This window comes from Phalangium opilio, unplaced genomic scaffold (assembly GCF_054372755.1).
Source record: "Phalangium opilio isolate 3A_F unplaced genomic scaffold, DU_Popi_V2 ptg000505l_1, whole genome shotgun sequence".
In the NCBI taxonomy this organism is placed as follows: domain Eukaryota; kingdom Metazoa; phylum Arthropoda; class Arachnida; order Opiliones; family Phalangiidae; genus Phalangium; species Phalangium opilio.
Window position 1 is genome coordinate 2,043,756 of NW_028324239.1, and position 6,986 is coordinate 2,050,741.

General features: G+C 33.7%; 1 non-coding gene across 1 annotated transcript; it reads left to right on the plus strand.

Moving 5' to 3' along the window:
- The first annotated feature begins 5,930 nt into the window (after nt 1-5,930).
- On the plus strand, nt 5,931-6,003 carry TRNAY-GUA (transfer RNA tyrosine (anticodon GUA)). The gene has a single exon. It is a non-coding gene; the product is annotated as a tRNA-Tyr (tRNA).
- The last annotated feature ends 983 nt before the right edge of the window (nt 6,004-6,986 follow it).

Genomic DNA, 6,986 nt, shown 5'->3' on the forward strand with positions numbered 1-6,986 from the left:
TTTTTTTCTGGACAAATTTTTGACTGAATTCAGCTTATTTACCTATAAAATACTCATTAAAAGTGGTTTCATCTCGATTGATCAATAAATAAAAATGTACCTCGATTTTTAATAAAATTTTCAAAATCGACGTTTCTCGACCAGAGAAGCACTTTTTGAGAATTTTTTCACTATTTTCAAATATAACCGCTGAAACCATAGTTTTTGTACTTTTTGCTATAATTCAAGCAAATATAACGATATTCATTCAAAAAACTGTTAAAATTCAATTTTCAATAAGAAATCGTTGTCACGGATTTTTTTACCTTGAAGAAAAAAAACATGCGATTTTTTCGGTTCACTTTTGAATGCATTTTTTTCTGGACAAATTTTTGACTGAATTCAGCTTATTTACCTATAAAATACTCATGAAAAGTGATTTCATCTCGATTGATCAATAAATAAAAATGTACCTCGATTTTTAATAAAATTTTCAAAATCGACGTTTCTCGACCAGAGAAGCATTTTTTGAGAATTTTTTCACTATTTTCAAATATAACCGCTGAAACCATAGTTTTTGTACTTTTTGCTATAATTCAAGGAAATATAACGATATTCATTCAAAAAACTGCTAAAATTCAATTTTCAATAAGAAATCGTTGTCACGGATTTTTTTACCTTGAGAAAAAAAACATGCGATTTTTTCGGTTCACTTTTGAATGCATTTTTTTTCTGGACAAATTTTTGACTGAATTCAGCTTATTTACCTATAAAATACTCATTAAAAGTGGTTTCATCTCGATTGATCAATAAATAAAAATGTACCTCGATTTTTAATAAAATTTTCAAAATCGACGTTTCTCGACCAGAGAAGCATTTTTTGAGAATTTTTTCACTATTTTCAAATATAACCGCTGAAACCATAGTTTTTGTACTTTTTGCTATAATTCAAGCAAATATAACGATATTCATTCAAAAAACTGTTAAAATTCAATTTTCAATAAGAAATCGTTGTCACGGATTTTTTTACCTTGAAGAAAAAAAACATGCGATTTTTTCGGTTCACTTTTGAATGCATTTTTTTCTGGACAAATTTTTGACTGAATTCAGCTTATTTACCTATAAAATACTCATGAAAAGTGATTTCATCTCGATTGATCAATAAATAAAAATGTACCTCGATTTTTAATAAAATTTTCAAAATCGACGTTTCTCGACCAGAGAAGCACTTTTTGAGAATTTTTTCACTATTTTCAAATATAACCGCTGAAACCATAGTTTTTGTACTTTTTGCTATAATTCAAGCAAATATAACGATATTCATTCAAAAAACTGTTAAAATTCAATTTTCAATAAGAAATCGTTGTCACGGATTTTTTTACCTTGAAAAAAAAAAACATGCGATTTTTTCGGTTCACTTTTGAATGCATTTTTTTTCTGGACAAATTTTTGACTGAATTCAGCTTATTTACCTATAAAATACTCATTAAAAGTGGTTTCATCTCGATTGATCAATAAATAAAAATGTACCTCGATTTTTAATAAAATTTTCAAAATCGACGTTTCTCGACCAGAGAAGCACTTTTTGAGAATTTTTTCACTATTTTCAAATATAAATGCTGAAACCAAATTTTTTGTACTTTTTGCTTTAATTCAAGCAAATATAACGATATTCATTCAAAAAACTGTTAAAATTCAATTTTCAATAAGAAATCGTTGTCACGGATTTTTTTACCTTGAGAAAAAAAAACATGCGATTTTTTCGGTTCACTTTTGAATGCATTTTTTTCTGGACAAATTTTTGACTGAATTCAGCTTATTTACCTATAAAATACTCATGAAAAGTGATTTCATCTCGATTGATCAATAAATAAAAATGTACCTCGATTTTTAATAAAATTTTCAAAATCGACGTTTCTCGACCAGAGAAGCACTTTTTGAGAATTTTTTCACTATTTTCAAATATAACCGCTGAAACCATAGTTTTTGTACTTTTTGCTATAATTCAAGCAAATATAACGATATTCATTCAAAAAACTGTTAAAATTCAATTTTCAATAAGAAATCGTCACGGATTTTGTGTCTCGAAGAAAAAAAGCATGCGATTTTTTCGGTACAATTTTGAATGCATTTTTTTCTGGACAAATTTTTGGCCGAATTTAGCTTAAATACATCAAATACTCATTAAAAGTGATTTCATCTCGATTGATCAATAAATAAAAATGTACTTCGATTTTTAATAAAATTTTCAAAATCGACGTTTCTCGACCAGAGAAGCACTTTTTGAGAATTTTTTCACTATTTTCAAATATAACCGCTGAAACCATAGTTTTTGTACTTTTTGCTATAATTCAAGCAAATATAACGATATTCATTCAAAAAACTGTTAAAATTCAATTTTCAATAAGAAATCGTTGTCACGGTTTTTTTTACCTTGAAGAAAAAAAAACATGCGATTTTTTCGGTTCACTTTTGAATGCATTTTTTTCTGGACAAATTTTTGACTGAATTCAGCTTATTTACCTATAAAATACTCATGAAAAGTGATTTCATCTCGATTGATCAATAAATAAAAATGTACCTCGATTTTTAATGAAATTTTCAAAATCGACGTTTCTCGACCAGAAAAGCACATTTTGAGTTTTATTTTCGCTATTTACAAATATAATCACTGAAACCATTAATTTTGTACTTTTCGCTTTAATTCAAGCAAATAAAACGATATTCATTCAAAAAACTGTTAAAATTCAATTTTCAATAAGAAATCGTTGTCACGGATTTTTTTACCTTGAAGAAAAAAAAACATGCGATTTTTTCGGTTCACTTTTGAATGCATTTTTTTCTGGACAAATTTTTGACTGAATTCAGCTTATTTACCTATAAAATACTCATTAAAAGTGATTTCATCTCGATTGATCAATAAATAAAAATGTACCTCGATTTTTAATAAAATTTTCAAAATCGACGTTTCTCGACCAGAGAAGCACTTTTTGAGAATTTTTTCACTACTTTCAAATATAACCGCTGAAACCATAGTTTTTGTACTTTTTGCTATAATTCAAGCAAATATAACGATATTCATTCAAAAAACTGTTAAAATTCAATTTTCAATAAGAAATCGTCACGGATTTTGTGTCTCGAAGAAAAAAAGCATGCGATTTTTTCGGTACAATTTTGAATGCATTTTTTTCTGGACAAATTTTTGGCCGAATTTAGCTTAAATACATCAAATACTCATTAAAAGTGATTTCATCTCGATTGATCAATAAATAAAAATGTACCTCGATTTTTAATAAAATTTTCAAAATCGACGTTTCTCGACCAGAGAAGCACTTTTTGAGAATTTTTTCACTATTTTCAAATATAACCGCTGAAACCATAGTTTTTGTACTTTTTGCTTTAATTCAAGCAAATAAAACGATATTCATTCAAAAAACTGTTAAAATTCAATTTTCAATAAGAAATCGTTGTCACGGATTTTTTTACCTTGAAGAAAAAAAAAACATGCGATTTTTTCGGTTCACTTTTGAATGCATTTTTTTCTGGACAAATTTTTGACTGAATTCAGCTTATTTACCTATAAAATACTCATTAAAAGTGATTTCATCTCGATTGATCAATAAATAAAAATGTACCTCGATTTTTAATAAAATTTTCAAAATCGACGTTTCTCGACCAAAGAAGCACTTTTTGAGAATTTTTTCACTATTTTCAAATATAACCGCTGAAACCATAGTTTTTGTACTTTTTGATATAATTCAAGCAAATATAACGATATTCATTCAAAAAACTGTTAAAATTCAATTTTCAATAAGAAATCGTTGTCACGGATTCTTTTACCTTGAAAAAAAAAACATGCAATTTTTTCGGTTCACTTTTGAATGCATTTTTTTTCTGGACAAATCTTTGACTGAATTCAGCTTATTTACCTATAAAATACTCATTAAAAGTGATTTCATCTCGATTGATCAATAAATAAAAATGTACCTCGATTTTTAATGAAATTTTCAAAATCGACGTTTCTCGACCAGAAAAGCACATTTTGAGTTTTATTTTCGCTATTTACAAATATAATCACTGAAACCATTAATTTTGTACTTTTCGCTTTAATTCAAGCAAATATAACGATATTCATTCAAAAAACTGTTAAAATTCAATTTTCAATAAGAAATCGTTGTCACGGATTTTTTTACCTCGAATAAAAAAAACATGCGATTTTTTCGGTTCACTTTTGAAAGCATTTTTTTCTGGACAAATTTTTGACTGAATTCAGCTTATTTACCTATAAAATACTCATTAAAAGTGATTTCATCTCGATTGATCAATAAATAAAAATGTACCTCGATTTTTAATAAAATTTTCAAAATCGACGTTTCTCGACCAGAGAAGCACTTTTTGAGAATTTTTTCACTACTTTCAAATATAACCGCTGAAACCATAGTTTTTGTACTTTTTGCTATAATTCAAGCAAATATAACGATATTCATTCAAAAAACTGTTAAAATTCAATTTTCAATAAGAAATCGTCACGGATTTTGTGTCTTGAAGAAAAAAAAGCATGCGATTTTTCGGTACAAATTTTGAATGCATTTTTTTCTGGACAAATTTTTGACCGAATTTATCTTTTTTGCTTCCGTAGCGCAATGGTTAGCGCGTTCGGCTGTTAACCGAAAGGTTGGTGGTACGAACCCACCCGGGAGCGGTGTTGTGAAGTCTCAAATGTAACGTAAAAAGCCAAAGTTTTTCCACAATACCTGACAACCATTTAATTTCTGAGATTCCGTGGCTCAATGGTTAGCGCGTTCGGCTGTTAACCGAAAGGTTGGTGGTTCGAGCCCACCCGGAAGAGGTGCTGTGGAGTCTCAGATGTAGCGTAAAAAGTCAAAACTTTTCCACAATACGTGACAACCATTTAATTTCTGAGCTCCCGTGGCTCAATGGTTATCGCGTTCGGCTGTTAACCAATAGGTTGGTGGTTCGAGCCCACCCGGGAGTGGTGTTGTGAGATCTCAAATGTAACGTAAAAAGCCAAAGTTTTTCCACAATACCTGACGACCATTTAATTTTTGGGCTTCCGTGGCGCAATGGTTAGCACGTTCGGCTGTTAACCAAAAGGTTGGTGGTTCGAGCCCACCCGGGAGCGGTATTATGGGATCTCAAATGTAAGGTAAAAAGTCAGAGTTTTTCCACAATAGCTGAAGACCATTTCATTTCTGACTTCTTTGGCTCCATGGTTAGCGCGTTCGGATGTTAACCGAAAGGTTGGTGGTTCGAGCCCACCCGGGAGAGGTGTTGTGGAGTCTCAGATGTAGCGTAAAAAGCCAAAGTTTTTCCACAATACGTGACAACCATTTAATTTATGAGCTCCCTTGGCTCAATGGTTATCGCGTTCGGCTGTTAACCAATAGGTTGGTGGTTCGAGCCCACCCGGGAGTGGTGTTGTGGGTTCTCAAATGTAACGTAAAAAGTCAGAGTTTTTCCACAATACCTGACAAGCATTTAATTTCTGAGATTCCGTGGCTCAATGGTTAGCGCGTTCGGCTGTTAACTGAAAGGTTGGTGGTTCAAGCCCACCCGGGAGCGGTGTTGTGAAGTCTCAAATGTAACGTAAAAAGCCAAAGCTTTTCCACAATACCTGACGACCATTTATTTTTTGGGCTTCCGTGGCGCAATGGTTAGCGCGTTCTGCTGTTAACCGAAAGGTTGGTGGTTCGAGCCCACCCGGGAGAGGTGTTGTGGAGTCTCAGATGTAGCATAAAAAGTCAAAACTTTTCCACAATACGTGACAACCATTTAATTTCTGAGCACCCGTGGCTCAATGGTTATCGCGTTCGGCTGTTAACCAATAGGTTGGTGGTTCGAGCCCACCCGGGAGCGGTGTTGTGGGATCTCAAATGTAACGTAAAAAGCCAAAGTTTTTCCACAATACCTGACAACCATTTAATTTCTGAGATTCCGTGGCTCAATGGTTAGCGCGTTCGGCTGTAAACCAAAAGGTTGGTGGTTCAAGCCCACCCGGAAGCGGTGTTATGGGATCTCAAATGTAAGGTAAAAAGTCAGAGTTTTTCCACAATAGCTGAAGACTATTTCATTTCTGAGCTTCTTTGGCTCCATGGTTAGCGCGTTCGGATGTTAACCGAAAGGTTGGTGGTTCGAGCCCACCCGGGAGAGGTGTTGTGGAGTCTCAGATGTAGCGTAAAAAGCCAAAGTTTTTCCCCAATACGTGACAAACATTTAATTTATGAGCTACCTTGGCTCAATGGTTATCGCGTTCGGCTGTTAACCAATAGGTTGGTGGTTCGAGCCCACCCGGGAGTGGTGTTGTGGGATCTCAAATGTAACGTAAAAAGTCAGAGTTTTTCCACAATACCTGACAACCATTTAATTTCTGAGATTCCGTGGCTCAATGGTTAGCGCGTTCGGCTGTTAAACGAAAGGTTGGTGGTTCAAGCCCACCCGGGAGCGGTGTTGTGAAGTCTCAAATGTAACGTAAAAAGCCAAAGCTTTTCCACAATACCTGACGACCACTTATTTTTTGGGCTTCCGTGGCGCAATGGTTAGCGCGTTCGGCTGTTAACCAAAAGGTTGGTGGTTCGAGCCCACCCAGGAGAGGTGTTGTGGAGTCTCAGATGTAGCGTAAAAAGTCAAAACTTTTCCACAATACGCGACAACCATTTAATTTCTGAGCTTCCGTGGCTCAATGGTTAGAGCGTTCGGCTGTTAACCAAGAGGTTGGTGGTTCGAGCCCACACGGGAGCGGTGTTATGGGATCTCAAATGAAACGTAAAAAGTCAAAGTTTTTCCACAATACGTGACAACCATTTAATTTCTGAGCTCCCGTGGCTCAATGGTTATCGCGTTCGGCTGTTAACCGAAAGGTTGGTGGTTCGAGCCCACCCGGGAGCGGTGTTGTGAAGTCTCAAATGTAACGTAAAAAGGCAAAGTTTTTCCACAATACCTGACGACCATTTGTTTTTTGGGCTTCCGTGGCGCAATGGTTATCGCGT